Source organism: Crinia signifera, chromosome 4 (assembly GCF_055691185.1).
Source record: "Crinia signifera chromosome 4, ASM5569118v1, whole genome shotgun sequence".
Classification (NCBI taxonomy): Eukaryota; Metazoa; Chordata; class Amphibia; order Anura; family Myobatrachidae; genus Crinia; species Crinia signifera.
Genome location: NC_139220.1, coordinates 298,185,824 through 298,202,112, shown reverse-complemented (window position 1 = coordinate 298,202,112; position 16,289 = coordinate 298,185,824). Strand labels below are relative to the sequence as shown.

Below are 16,289 nucleotides of genomic sequence, written 5' to 3'. Positions count from 1 at the left end.
AGTTGAAGGTAATCTTACATAACTCTGGAAAAGAGCCTTTTATAGTAGCAGCCGGGGACCGTATAGCCCAGTTGCTATTGATCCCAATATTAATACAAAATTTGAAGGAGAGAGAAGCCCCCACTACCTTGACTGTAAGAGGAGACAAAGGTTTTGGGTCCTCTGACACTGTCAATGTAGGAGCCAAAATTTGGGTCCAGAAGACTCACGGACCGCCTGAGCAAGCTGAAGTCATTGCAGTAGGCAAGGACCGAGTCTTATTGGTAATGAAGCCAGGTCAGGAAAAGTGGGAGTACGTTCCACAAGAAAAATGTTACTTACGTGAATAATCAGACCTGTTTACATTACAGATTCCTACATCCATCTTTATACCCCTTGGAATCCTTGGTATGCTGTTACTGGCTGTAAACGTCGGAGAAGCTTGGAAGTCCGGAGTTCCGGTGGAACGAGACAACGCTTCTGTGACCCATTGGGGATGGAAGAATGATTCTAAACCACGAAAGCAGGACAACTTTACTTGTGCCAGCAATACAAGGTGCTTTATTGCCAATTTAACTTTCGGAGGAACTCGATGGAGTGGATTGGTGGCTGATAATACAGGATACCGTCCCACATATGCTTTGCATAATACAACAGGGACTATCAACATAACATCCAGTGTAAATATTAGTTGTTGCTCACGAGGGTCAACCTTTCCATATTGGCCCCTGCGGGATCGAGTAAGAAGTGTAAGAAATTGTTCCCTAGAACATAAAGGACAATATGAATGGAAATTTAATATTACAGAAATTGATACTTTGGTGTGTACTAATGCTACAGTAATTGATAATCGCACATCTTGGGGACAATATCTGGTGTTTATAAACATTGACTCTGCTAAAATAGATACAGGCCAAGTCAAAAGACTGCCAGATACTTGTGAACGTGTTGGAATCAATGCACAAAAGACTGTAATATTAGCCCAAATTGTGTTTCCACCATCCAATGTAGAATGTTTAGCTAGGAGAAAACGAGCATGGTATGACACTTTGTTGGGAGGGGTGGGAACAGTAACTGGAGTACTCAATAGTTGGGACATTGAAACTTTAGCTAATAGAATGCATAATGCTGGAAGTAAAATCAATAATGGACTGACTTTACAGGCACAATGGATGCCAACTATTTTTGAACCAGCAAAAATATCAGCTGGTGTACATACATTGACTAACCAATTGATTTCTGCCTCATTGTATTTTGATCAAGGTTTTGACACCAATGTTACTAAGTTTGTTAATTGGACAATATGTACTCTGAAGACTATGAATGAACAGTCACAAAAGGTGTCAATGCAAAGCATGTTGATGACCGGTAATGAACAGATTTGGAGACAAATGTTTAACAAGACTGTCATGAGCAGTTTTTGGGTACATATTGATGCTCAGAAAATGCAATGTAATGATACAATGTGTATGGGAACAGTGGTAATGTATAATGTAACGAAACAATCAGTAATGTGTAAGTATATAGTCCTGCCATTGCTTTTGGGCCCTCCAGGTCATCAATGGTACTGGATGCCTAAAATGAATGGTATGTATTTAGATGAGAAAAATAGAACACATAACTTAGATATATGCACACCATCTTTAGAGGGTAAGATTTGTAATATACAATCAGCAGCATATGAACCATGTTTATTGAAGCAAGGAATTAATGTTTGTCAATGGACTATATTACCTCTTGCTTATAGAATGATGATTGAGATTGCTTCACAGCAGGTATGTTTGGTAACTGACCAAGTGGCTGTTCCAGGAATGAAAGTTCCTTTTGTAGGATGTTTAGCAAATATATCATCCCTAATTTGGGAGAATCAAACATATATATTGTTTGAAGAACAACATGAGAAAGTAATTACGTTTTGGAGGCCACAAGATACTCACATACCTAATTGGGATTTTAATCTAAACAAATTGAAATCTTTGCTTAATGAATCAGAACATATTCAGGCACATATAAAATTATTAAATACTAGTATTAAGGAACATCAAGTGACCACGACAATCATTGCTGGAAAACTGATCAAAATCGGATCTGACATTCAAGATGCAACTTCGCATCATTGGTGGGATGCATTTACTGGCCTCTCACCCTCTGCCTCAAAGCTGTTTGAAGTTTTAATACACCCTATCTTAGTTATATGTATTTTGATGTTGGTAATCACCATCTGGAACTGTGTGTTTTTTTACAAAATATGTTGTAAAGGGCCAAAATCAGTTATGACATCGTACGTCACATGATGGAAACAATTAAGGACCGATTGTGGTGGATACGCCTGTGACGCGCATGTTGTATGGTGTGTATGATATAAAGAAGAATAATTGTCTTCCATCTTGTGCTACAGCAAGCCATAACTTTCTTATGCAGGATGGGTTATTAAAGTTCAAACCTACAAGAGGCAAAAGCTGTTAAAACTAGTTTAAACCAACAGTACAGTATGATGCGTGGTCGCAAGATGTTTGCTCGAGGCGACACTAGTTAGTTAATAGTTCGTTAACTAAAAGTTAGATATATAAGATTGGCTAGTTAGTTAATAGTTTGTTAGCTAAAAGTTAGGTATATAAGGTTGGGGATTTCTACGGGGAAGTTGGAATTCATCTTGGACGCAGCAGACGTGCTACGTGAGTCCCGGTATTTCCCCGTGCTGATTGCTGGAATTCCCCAATCAAGGACAAAGCTTCGGGTGATGCTACAATATCCGGTGATGTATTGATGCTTTTAACTGAAAACTTATACCAATAATCTCTAGACTGTTAGAATTATATTGTATGATGTTTTAGCTTGATACTTGTATAATAAACTAAGGAGTATTGAGTTAATTCATGTCTTGACTCTCTTTAAATTGAGTGCCTGTTCAGTGAAACAGTGAGCGTTGTATGTAGTGACTTAGTGTCACAATTCTATTCTGTTGAGGCAAGACATATATATATCTAAAAAAAAAACCTGTGCCCCCAAAACTTTGCTGATCAGTTAATTTATACTGATCAGCACAAAAGGGGGGGCAGCAGTCAGTTATATAAAAAATATATAGCACAATCTGTCACTATCTCTCTGTCTCTCTCTATCTCTCTCTCTCTATCTCTCTCTATCTCTCTCTATCTCTCTATCTATAGCTCTATCACACTGCAGCAGCACAAAATATAGCACTCTCTGTCACTAGGCCTATCTATCTCTCTCTATCTCTCTCTCTCTATCTCTCTATCTAATAACTCGCAGCAGCACAACACAGCACAGGATGTCACAGGATGTCACAGGATGTCACAAGAATAAGCAAGATCCAGGCAGTGATCAGGTAAGTATTTAGAGGGGTTCTGGTCAGTATATCGCGGCAGCTGGGTACGGTGACCGCACTGCACGCAATTCCAGACCGGAATGGCGTCTGCAGTGCAGTCACCGTTAGTTTAAACCCCCCTCCATGGCTGTGATTGGTTCGTCGGTCCGACGAACCAATCACGGCCTTTGGGGGCGGGCGGGGTGAGGTGGGGTGACACCAGTGTCACCCTTACACCCCGCGGTGATTGGTGCTGTACTTTACAGCACCAATCACCTCCGATCCCTGTGTCACCGGCGAACGTTATTCGCCGGCGACACAGAAAACGCTGTGAATGGCTGTTCACACTGAACAGCCAATCACAGCGATCGCCGACGGGGGGGCGGCATCGCAGCCCCCCCTGGGCATGCAGGGACATGTCTGCTGTCAGGGACAGCAGACATCGTCCCTCTGTCACTGCGTCTCTAGACGCAGTGACAGTTAGAAGTCATGACGTATATATACGTCATGTGTCGGGAAGTACTTCCCGGCCATGACGTATATATACGTCAAATGTCGGGAAGGGGTTAATATACCTTATTGTGATTTGAATTCTTTCATGTCAGCCTGCAAATTATTAATAAATTTATAAGCGCAGTTAGTTATTTAAATTATTCAAATTCTCCTGTTTCATTTCGGACCAGCATAAAAGCCACTATTAGTTGTGTTACAATAATGCCCTCCCAATGTGGAATACTGGTATAAAGCTTTATAACATCAACACTACATAAAAAGCTATTCATTTGTCAAGTAACAATAGAGATGATGGATTTAATGTAATAGCCTTGTGGAAGCAGGAAATGCAGAATTTCGTGCTCATCTTAGGAAATATGTAAAGTGACCATCATTTACATGATCAAACAAAGCAAATATACAGTGTAAATGATGGTCACATTAAATATCCAGCCAAACATGCACGAAATCCCGTGCTTCCTGCTTCTCACAGGCTGTTACTCTGAGCCTGAATAGAAATGTTCAGGTATTCTGAATACAAGGATGCAACATAGAAATGAAGAAGATTGACACTTGCTGACACAGAGAGCCCCAGGCTGAGATCCCGGGCAGAGTCGTTTACTGTAAGTTATGATTCTAGGTATAACAGACTGTGGAGTTCTGCTGTCTCTATTCCTGTCGCTCATTCCTTTTTTCTCAAAAAATTTAACAGTGTAACGTGGGCTAGGTGAAATGAGGGAGATTGCTAGACTTATAAGGGAGAGAGGGAGATTGCTGCTATATCAGGAAGTCTCCTGCAGAATGCAGGAGGGTCGGCAGCTATGATGCAATGCATACTCTCTCAGTCACACTAATCCATGATACTCACAATTACTAGAGTGCAATTACCCGGGCGGCGGGGGCTTGACCGGCGGCTGTCTCGGCGGGCGGCGGGGCTTCAGCGGTGGCCGGGCGGAGGGGGGCTAGCAGACACCAACAGCCGGCGGGGGAGAGACGCGTCCTGGCTGGGCGGCAGCAATGTACGTAATTCAGTGTACTGCCACTGGGGGAGCATCACATGCTTTCCCTGCTCCCCCAGCGACACTACGCTAATTGCGTACACTGGGAATGTCATGGAGGACGCGACTGTGGGGAGCCGAGTGCCGGAGGCACCGGGGAAATCGTTGAGGGTAAGTATAATGCACTACACACACACACACACTACACACAACACCCACTAACACAATCATATCCCCACTATCCACGTCATACCCCCATTATCCACGTGGGCGTGGAGTTAATCTTACAAAGTGTGGCGAGCCACCGAGCCTGAAGCATGGCGAGCGGACGCGTTTCAGCGTCCCCTTGCGGGGCTCCCTATGCTTCGGGCTCCGTAGCTCGCTACGCTCGCCACACTTTATAAAATTAACTCCACGCCCACGTGGATAATGGGAGTATGACATGGATAGTGGGGATATGAACCATTATGTATTAGCACAGCTCCAACTACGCAACTTACGTAGTTTACGTAAGTTACGTAGTTTGTGTAACTTACGGAGTTTGTGTAGCTAGCATAGTGGTGTATTGGTATTCTCAATACACCACTACGCAATGGGCGCCCAACTAACATATAAGTACAGGGACAACTATTATTGCAGCTCATCTCTCTGCTATATTAATATAATACCCCTTTTAGACATACTACCTGGGAATTACCCGGCATTCTGACTGCTGGGCCATTTTCCCGGGTTCAACCTGCACCCTTTCACACTTACAGCAGCAAATTACCGGGTGAAGCAGTTCTACCCAGTAATTTGCTGAAAAACCCAGATTTTTCTTATGTCTGAAAGGGTCAACCCTGGTCTTAAATCCCGGGTCCTCAACCCAGGTAAAAAGAAGGGTCGGAGACAGTGGCGTAACTACAGAGGGTGCAGGGGATGCAACTGCTATGGGGCCCGGTCGCTTGGGGGCCCAAGGACCCAGCAGGCTATCCCTTGCACCCTTTTAATTTTCTTTGTTCCTTCTTTTAATTCAAAGTACCGTAGTACTCACAGCCGTGCAGCGCTGGGACCGGAGCTGTCAACTTTATTTCCGGGCAGGAACAAAAGCAGGAGGCGAGGTGCAGAGCCAGAGTGTGAAACAACACACCAGAGGGCGCTGCTCCCTTCTCTGTATTCAGGGCAGTCACTGAGATTACCATAGAGCACTGCAGGCTTCTCCTTCACACGAGGATCTGGGAGTCACGTCGGAAGGGTGGAGAGAGCTCTTCCCCGGCACCATGCATGGGGTGGGCACACTGCAGATAGCAGTCATCCCTGCCAAAACTCGAAGCAATGCTGGGAGCCCTCAGGATGGCCTCTAATCTCAGCTAGAAGCAGGTAACTGGCTGGGGGTCTGCAGGTCATGGGTAACCTAGAGATTTACTTTTCCTACTTCACCCTGCCTCTTCTCCTGCATGTGCCTGCCGACACCATCCCAAGAGACATCCACCCTGTTCCTTCCTTGCAGTCTGCTGTAACTAACTGCCTGCTGCCCCCCCCCCCAAAGTGACAGCCTGTGCCCCCCCCATGCAATATACTATATCTGTCTGCCAACAACCCCCCAAGTGACAGCCTGCCTCCTAGTATTTCCTCTCCTGCCCGCTACCCCTCCCTCACCCTGACACACTTTTTCTCCCCAATAGCCTCTGTCTCACTCTCCTTCCCCCCTTTAGGGGCATTATAGTGACAACGGCAGGGGTGGGTGTGGGGCCCCCTATCAAGATGTTGCTATGGGGCCCACAAACTTTTAGTTACGCCTCTGGTCGGAGACCTGGGTTTTAACACCTGGGTTGACCCTTTCAGACATACCAAAATCCCCGGGTGATGCGCGTTCATGTGCAAAAACCTGGGATTTTGCTGTATGTCTGAAAGGGGTATAACTCTGCCTGGATTGATTTGAATATAATGGCTTTGTATCTTATGGAAATGAAAGGAGGAAATTTTATTTGCTAAACCAAAAAGCTACATAACATAACATAGCTACATAGTTACATAAAGCAGAAGCAGGTGCTTGTGCTAACAAAGACAGAAGCTTGGCAACATCAATTATTAACAGAACTTATGGTATCTGTTTGTCTATGCAAACAATCTCAACAGCATATCTAAGATAGAGGGTTATTCAGACCTGTTTGCTAGGCTGCGTATATATGACATCAGCCACCCGCCCCAAGCAGGCATCGATACACGCCTACATCTGCAGAGGTACACCCAGCGTTTTTATATGCACACCCATAAAAACACTGGGCATTCCCCTGCTCCCTCCCTCCATGCCCCCCCCCCTTTCCCACCCACCATTGAGCGAATGGTCTGGCAAGTGCGAAACTAGCCGAAAGCGTTCGCTCCCAGGGGGTGCACATGTTCATGAGCAAACCCTGGACAGGGGATCGAATTCGGCCCGCATCAAGCTGGTTTGAATCATAGTCTAAAGAAGATGGGAGAGACTAGGTAATTACCAAAAAGATTCTAAGTATGTTTTAGATTGTAATCAATCAATTTAATATTATAAATTATTTGGGTATTTTTTTTTTAAATAAATATGGGTGTCGTAATTGTATTGGTATAACATTGATTATTCAAAAGGCAGTATTAAATAACCTTTTCCAAAAGTGCCTTTTATTGTTTCGTATTTATTTCGCCATATACTGTAGCATAGGACTGAGTATCCCGTGTAAACAGGTGCTGATTGGATAGGTGATTTTAAACACTAGATCAGTGCACAACCACTTTGGGCCCGATTCAGACCTTATTGCTGCTGTGCGAATTAACAGCGTCCAGTGAACAGGTAGATGCCACCCGCTATAGTTTAATCCTGCCTTGTGCTGTCAAAATGTATTGGTCACCACTCATCATTGCCTCTGAGTAATAATAATAATAATAATAATAATAATAAAGGTTTAGTATCCCTTATCTGAAATTTTGGATAAGGGATCATTGCAGATTTTGGAATGATTTTTTTTTTTCATACTCACCTGGTCCCTTGGTGGTGCTCCAACTGTCCCCTGGCATCCACGGTGGCATTTTGATTCCTCTTCAGCTGCATCCCCGTCCCAAAGATGTATTGCATCGGTGCTCCGGTGATGTCACCAATGCGCCCCCCCCCGCAATGCTACCTTTTACTGCCGTGGACATTGGGGGATGAGGTTAGTATAAAAAAAGGTGCAGGGGGAACATAAAAACCCTGAAATATTGGAATATTTCTGGGTTTTTGTTTTTTTGGGAGAACCGTAGAATTTCAGAAATATTTCAGGTTTGGGATATCCGGATAAGGGATAACCAACCTGTAATAATAATAATTTTATTTATATAGCACTCTTTCTCCAATAGGACTCAAGGCGCTTAACAGATAGAATGAATGTAATACAGTACAGAAACAATGAAGTACAGAAAAAACTTTTCATAAACAATGCTAAGGGAATAAAGAAACTGCTTGAGTAAACAGGAAAGTCTTGAGTTTGTTTTTAAAAGAATTCTAGAGTAGGGGTCTCTCGAACTGTGCAGGGACGTGAGTTCCATAAAATTGGAGCTAATTGTCTAAAAGATTGACCCCCAGATATATTACAGGAGATCCTAGGGACCCCCAGATAAATTTCGGGAGATCCCAGGGATAGTCAGGGACTTACTTGGCGGCTGCGATTGAAATCAGCCTAATCGAGGCTGGAGCTGACATCCCAAACCTTCTCCTAAAATGCTGGGGGTTCCTCTGGCTTATTCTAAGCACACCCAGCATTTTTTTTCTGTCTTGCCTGCATTTTTCTTGGCATTCCCATGAAACAGGAGGTTACCTCCCCCAGACATGGCTTCCTGTCAACTACCTTGGGAACAGCTATCAAAGGACTGAAGTAGGAGGATTTCTATTCTAACAGGATTAGCATGCGCACAATGCAGCCCAGACACATGCGAAGTGTATTGATAAATAGCTGCTGTACGGGTAATGCACCATAAAAGAGTAAAGGAGTAGTAGAATAGTTATTCCAATGTACCAGTCTCCCATCCCCGAGCCGAGTACTAAGAGATAGTAGGCAGCCATGCTGACAGTAAGATATAAACCCAATTGCAGGGCCACACCCCCACACCCAAAGAGCTTGCTCATTTTCAAGAGACCACACCCCCTTTTTGATGCGCACAAGCACCAACCATCAAAAAACATATTTTCTCATTCCTAAAACTTACAATCTCAATTCTCCCGCGTAGTTCCGGAACAATGAGCAGAAACCTCCCATTTGGAATGATAGGTTTGCTTAGAACATTTAAAAAAATCAAATCTTGTTCTCTGCTCTGGGAAATTATGGCCACAAGATTAACAGCAATAACCAGTATCTCCTTAAGAGCGCAGATGAGTGATTCAAGTTAGTTAATTAATTTGAAATGATTCCTGCTGCTGTCACCATGGGAGTAGAGCACATTACACATAGTCTACAGTTACAAATAAATACAAACATTGCCCATTAGTGTCTATGGTGGTTTACAAATAATGTACAATGCCATCTGTTTTTCTTTCTGTGTTTCTTTTTTTGTCTTCTTGAATGTTTTTATCTTATAATATGTGTATGTCCGTTGCGGCTTTCCCTATTTATGCATATTGACCACTTCACCCAATTTTTACCCAATTTTTTTTTATGGGATAATAACATCAATAAAAACAACGGGTCTCATAAAGTAAGATGGGGACTTTTACCAGAACTGTGAGAAAGTAAGGCTCCACAGATGTTTCTTTAGAGTATTTGGATCTCCCATCTTACTTTATAAGACCCATTGTTTTTATTGATGTTATTATCCCATACATTTTTTGGGGGAAAATTATCCTCTTCACAAGCCCTTTGCAAACAGATCTCTACTCCCACCCTTTTCTTTTACCATAGATATTCTTGGCTATTTCTTTGAGGTATAGCCCCGAGAAGACTACCTGCTGTACTGATGTTTGCTGAAGTGTTTCTGTCTTGACCCACGTGGACCTGGGTCAGCGGCAGTGTAAAAGGGGCCAACCCAGGTCCATTTACACATGAACTCTACCCAGGTCCTGATAAGGGTGGAACACAGGCAGTATCCAAGTAGTGGGTGGTGTAAACGGACCCAAACCCGGATTCGAACATCCAGATGGTGCTGGAAGGATTCCAGAAGTGTGGGGCGTGCTTTCCGAAAGTCTGCACAGTGCATTGCAGCAGCAGCAAAAGACAGCAGCCAGGAGGAAAACAAGTGGACAGGGCACACAGGCTCCGGGCACCCATGCTATCTGTGCTCTACAGGCGGACCAGCCACAGTCCTATCCCATACAGCACTGACAGGCAGTAATGGGACCAAGTGCTTAAAGGAGGAGGGTGAGTAATGTGCCTCCCACTACAGTGATGGGCAGGCGGGTGGGTAGGCAATTTAACACCCCCTGGGCAACGAACATGTAATCCCCCTTGGCAACAACCATGTAATTCCCCCTGGCTACGAGCATGTCTACCTTTATGGCAATGAGAATGTAACCCCCATATGGCAATGGGCATGTAATCCCCCCTGGCAATGAGCATGGAACCCCTGGCATCCACAGGGAAAAGCAGGGCTGACCCAGGTTCAGTGTAAACAGCGCAGACCCAGGTCTGACTCAGGTTGAAGTTCTGTGTAATAGAAGTTCTGTGTAATATCCCTTTTACCCCAAAACGCCAGGTCTCATCTGGGTTTTTGGACCCAACTTTAACCCGGGTGCAACCCTGCATTTGTTACCTTTTACACCGGCGGCGGTTCCTGATTCGGCACTGTTGACATCATCTCAAAGCGCCAGGACCGCTGATCGACCCCGGACCACCACGCTAGGGGCAAGCCCGGCACGAAGATAAGCTGCTGGGCTGCCCCCGTGCACCCCCCAGCCCCCATCCGTGAGGTGAATGGATGCCACACACAGGCATCCATTCATCTCCTCCCTGCCTCCACTGCTGTCTGCAGAGTAGAGCAGACAGCAGGGGAGGCTGTGTGTGCCCCCCTGTCCAACCTGCGGATGCTGTGGTCCGGAGGTTGGGCTTTTCTAGTTGATGTAAATGGCAGCCGGGTAGGATTACCTGGTGTACCAGTTTACACTGCCCTCTACCCAGGTCCTGGCCATGTTCAACCCAGGTCAGGACCTGGGTAGAAATCCCGTGTAAAGGGACTTGGGTTGACCCATTTACACCGCCGCTGTCCCGCGTCTGACCCACCGCTGATATGGGTTTTTGCAGCAGTGTAAAAGGGGTATTAATGGGGTATGATGCTGGGTCCGACCCTGGAAACTCCCGTGTTCGAAGACCAGGGTCCGACCAGGGATTTTGGTGTAAAAGAGGTATAAGCCTCTTTCACATCGCAAATGCTGGGTCGCCCCCCCAGGATTTGGAGCAGATTCCGGCCCAGGAGCGACCCAGGATTTGCAATAAATCATGCCCTGACAGCACCCGGCATATTGCCAGGCCAAAATGACAAGATTCCCTTTCACAGAGTTATAGACAAATAGCCCAAACAGCTTACTAGACAGTTTCCATCCGACATACTGATAGCAGGAACATATATTTATTATTATCAGTTTGCCTAAACACTGGCTACACTTCCCACTCACTATGGGGCCCATTTATCAAACCATATTTGCGGCTAACTCTCCAAAAACACCCGTTTTCAGGGTTTAGCCACAAATATTAAGTATCCCCCAAATGTATCAAAGGGGGACCGCAGCAGGAATCTCCGATCCCTGCTGCGATCCCCCCTGCAGCGCCACCGGCCGCACCCCCCATAGGTTTCTATGGGGGATGCGAAGCTGCCCGATGTACAAATATATAGCAATGAATTTAAACAGATAAAAAATGGAGCTTATACATGACAAAATGGCGTCCAAAAAGTAGTTAGAAATATCACCCTATACAATCCACCCTTACTTTTTATGAGATGGTGATTTACAGTTCATTATCAGGGGCTTGATACTTGGTAACAGAGCCATTTATATACCTTTTTTCTCAAATTCAGTCATAGTCAATGGTACCTCTACCCAGTTTATGGTATTGGTAGCAACCGAGGCATGAGTACCATAGTCCTTAATCTGCAATTGTTCTGCAGCTTTATAATGTCTTTGTACAAAGGAGTTAGACCATGATGCCAATAGACCTTTTCTTGTCTCAATATCATTCTTGTACAGGTCTGTAGGATGGAAAATCCACATCAGGAGAATTGTTCCGACTATCAGAATGCTGATGCCCATAATGCTTGCCCACGCTTCGGGCATGGTGGCTCGCTGCGCTCGCCACACTATATAAAATCAACTCCACGCCGACGTGGATAGTGGGGGTATAAAAAGGTCGGAGGGCGCGTACCGCCACCCCTCGCAGGCTCGCTGCACTCGCTACGCTTCCGGTTGGCGTTCATAGTGGGGGTGGCATTAACAATGTGGGTGCATTTAACATAGTAATCACCCATCAGGGTGCCTGTACAATTAAAAATCGCATTGCGTCGCATGTCATTGTAATGGCATTAGATGCGACACGATATTAAAATTGTACAGTGCGGGTCTTAGGACCCAAAAATCGGGTCCCATCGCATACCTTAATTAGTGCTGCTATGCGATGGAATACGATGGGCGCCGTGCTAGGAAACAAGTACCATTTCTCCTATAAATTTCTGTACTACATATACAATGTTTAACATAATCAACCTAGACCCTATAGCCTCACTTTGTGTCAGTTCTACCCTAGCATGTGGGATGTTCCCCTCTTCTGCCCTCTTATTCAAACAACACACAGCTTCCTGAAGGACTTCATCCCCACCCTTTCTCTTATGCGTGGACATTCTTTCCTGGTCCTTCAGGAGCTCAATCATACGTTCACTCAACATGGCAGCTTGCTGATAACAAGGAATGTGGTACAACCAGGACACCACCACACAGCCGCCCAGTCTTTGTCTGTCTTGTCTATTAAGTGTGTGTCATCATCAGACTGGATGTCTTTGGGTGTCTCATATAGCAACTGTAAATCTCTTGACATTTTGCTTGGAACTTGTTTGTCCACACTTCTGAAGAGACACGCTTCAGCACCACTCATATCCTAAGTCTGCTTCTTTGGGTTATTCGGCAGTTGATGAGTTTCACACTTCACACTTTCTCTGGCCATACGTTGTGACATTGGTATACTTTTACTTTCTTCTCCCAAATGGTATAGTTTTCTTTTCCTTCCAGTTGTGCTGGTGCCAGGTGTAGATGGTGATGGGAGGGCCTTTAATTTCTTCCAGCAGCATAACTACAGCATGTAGTTCTGCATACTGACTTGTTTTATCTTCACCACTACCATGTATCAGTTCTTGGATGCTTCTTGTGGAGACCACTGTTGTTGACCTGTTTGAGAAACTTGCATACTTCTTTTCTTCTTTGGTCCATTGAGTATATTGTTCTGTGATCTGAACTTGATCTCTGTTGTTTGGTAGTGGAGGTAACTCCGTCTCTGTACTTTCACAGTTCACCAATCTAACAATGCAGCAGGTCACTTGAACAGGCTCTTGGCTGAACACTCCATCTCTTTCTGACAGGAACCACTGCCACTTCTGCAGTGTCTGCTTCTGGGCCATGGCTGTGTATGCACCTAGGCCCTCTTGTCTCACCCACACTTTCACAGGTGTTTTTCCAGCGACATGTTGTTGCTTGGTGACATTTGTCACATGTTGAAATGCAGTATATGCCGCTAGCAAAGTCTTTTCCAAAAGTAAGTTTACGGTCTGTGGGCATGGTAACTGCTGAGCCCAAAGTCCAACATAAACATGCTCAGTTATGCCCCTTTCCCACTGCAGCCTTAAAATGGTATATTGCCGATTTTTGAGGGCAAAATACCGTTTAAGGCTGCAGTGGGAAAGCACCAGAGTTGAAATACCGTTTAAAGTTAAACGGTATTTCAACCCGTTTCCAAAGCAGAGTTTTACACGGTAATCTACCGTTTAAGAGGCAATGGGAATGCATCTTAAACGGCAGAGATGATTGCTGATTTTTTCAGCCATCACCTCCGTGTGTGTACGCTGCCGGGCTGAAAGATTAACCACTTTCAGCCCCGCGGTACGCCCCGCGGTACGCCCCGCTGCCACCCCCTGCCCCCCCCCTCCTGTTATACTCACTTGTCCACGCTGCCCCGCTGTGTCCGGCTGGCTGCTGCTGCGGCTGGATGCCGTCAGCGACGCTGGTCCAGTCCGCCCCGCAGGTCCTCTTTTTCTTGTCCTCCCGGGTCCGGCCACATGCCCCGCCTCCCTCCGTCCTGCTCCACACGGAGCAGCACTGGCCACCAATGTTTTATTTTGTAAGCCAGTAATATATAGATTGCTGGCACATGCCAGCAATCTATATATTTCTGGAACCACTGGGCACCAATGACAATCCTAAGCCAGTAATATATAGATTGCTGGCACATGCCAGCAATCTATATATTTCTGGAACCACTGGGCACCAATGACAATCCTAAGCCAGTAATATATAGATTGCTGGCACATGCCAGCAATCTATATATTTCTGGAACCACTGGGCACCAATGACAATCATAAGCCAGTAATATATAGATTGCTGGCACATGCCAGCAATCTATATATTGCAGGCACCACTGGGCACCAATGATTTAGTTATTAGGCAGTAATATATACATAGCTGGCACTGGCCAGCAATGTATATATTACTGTCCACCATGGGTTAAATTGAGCTGACACATAGCACAAATGTTGACGGCTGCGGGATTTGTACACACCACTGGCCCCTCCCCCTCCTTTTATTATGTGAAAACAACTGTGGGTGTGCACCTTTTTAACCCTGAAAAGCCCATTAAAGTCACAGGCACTCATTTGTGCTGTAAAAACTTTTGAAGAGCTAAAACGTTTTACCTGCAATGGGAATGGTACTTAAATGGCATTTAAAACTGTAATCTGCTGCAGTTGGAATGCTAAATACCGTTTAAGATTACCTGTAACTTAAAACGGGTCTGCAGTGGGAAAGCAGCATATCTGTCATGTCCATAAAGAAATGCTGATCTCCCTGTATGGAGCCCAGAGCATTATGCTCCTGGATATCTTGCTTTGCAGCCTGAACTGTGTCTTCCTGTTCAGCTGTCCACACAAATGTATCTTTCTTTCTGGTAACACTTTTATAGGGGCTGCATGCATCTCTGAACACCCCTACTGGGATAACCTCTTCTGTGGTTTGTACTATTTCTTCATGACCACTATGGGTGCAATACTGCTTCAGGCTTACAGTTTGGGCTGCTGGGGGTATGTACACAGGTTGCCATTTAGCATTCCCCCTAACTGTCAGATTTACTGCATAGGTTGTGAATGCTTTTACAGAGCTGCCAGTCATATACTGTAATACCCCTTTTCCACTAGCAGAAATAACCCGGTAATCTCCACGGGGACGCGCATCTACCCGGGTTTTTCTGCTAGTGGAAATGCTCCCTGTCAAATAACCCGGTTTGGATTCCCCTGCAATCCTACCCAGGTAATGATCAGGGTAGCACCCGGTTTGCACCTGGGTTCAGGGTTAGTGGAAACGCTCCCAACCCGGTATATTTGAAAAACAGAGCTGATTGGAGCTTCTGGGGCATTTTTATGTGAATTTTGTATATGTTTATGTGCACTTTTGGTACTTGTTTCCTAGCACGGCCACACCGATTAAGATCGGGGTGGTCGTGCTGAAAAAAATCGGGTCGATCGCATCGCATGCGATTTGGTCGCATGCGATGCGATCGACGCGACCGACCGATTTTTGACCCGATTTTTTTCATTGAATCCAATGTAAATTGGGTCCCTGGGACCCAATTTTACATTGGATTCAATGAAAAAAATTCCCAACACCCCCAAATTGAAGCGCGTAAACAGCAGCCCACGATAGACGCCAACCCGAAGCGTGGCGAGCGCAGCGAGCCCGCGAGGGGCGGCGGTACGCGTCCTCCGACCTTTTCATGCCCTACTATCCACTAGGGCGTGGAGTGAGAATAGAATAGTGTGGCGAGCGCATCGAGCCACCGAGCCCGAAGCGTGGCGAGCGCAGCGAGCCCCGCGAGGGGACGCGGATACCTTCACAGGTAAACGCGTCCCTTCGCGGGCTTCACAGGTGTCCGCGTCGCCACGGACACCTGTGAAGCCCGCAAGGGGACGCGTATAACTGTGAAGGTATCCGCGTCCCCTCGCGGGGCTCGCTGCGCTCGCCACGCTTCAGGCTCGGTGGCTCGCTGCGCTCGCCACACTATTCTATTCTCACTCCACGCCCTAGTGGATAGTAGGGCATGAAAAGGTCGGAGGACGCGTACCGCCGCCCCTCGCGGGCTCGCTGCGCTCGCCACGCTTCGGGTTGGCGTCTATCGTGGGGCGACGACGGGTACATCTATAATGTGAAATGGGTCATATGGACCCATTTCACATTTTTTGACATTTTTACACCATTTCAATGTTAAAATTTTTTTTAACATTGAATCCTATGCAAAAATCGGGGGCATCGCGTCGCATCGCGTCAGGACCAATGT

General features: G+C 45.6%; 2 long non-coding RNA genes across 2 annotated transcripts in view; one reads left to right on the top strand and one right to left on the bottom strand.

Annotated features, from left to right (window-relative positions):
* LOC146075671 (uncharacterized) overlaps positions 1-2,892 on the top strand; it is a 31,714-nt gene extending 28,822 nt beyond the window's left edge. Inside the window, exon 3 of the long non-coding RNA XR_014473609.1 lies at positions 351-2,892. This is a non-coding gene — a long non-coding RNA (uncharacterized LOC146075671). The remainder of the gene's footprint in view (positions 1-350) is intronic.
* Positions 1-16,289, bottom strand: part of LOC146075672 (uncharacterized) — a 47,708-nt gene that overhangs the window by 19,030 nt on the left and 12,389 nt on the right. The gene's annotated exons all lie outside the window — the stretch shown is intronic.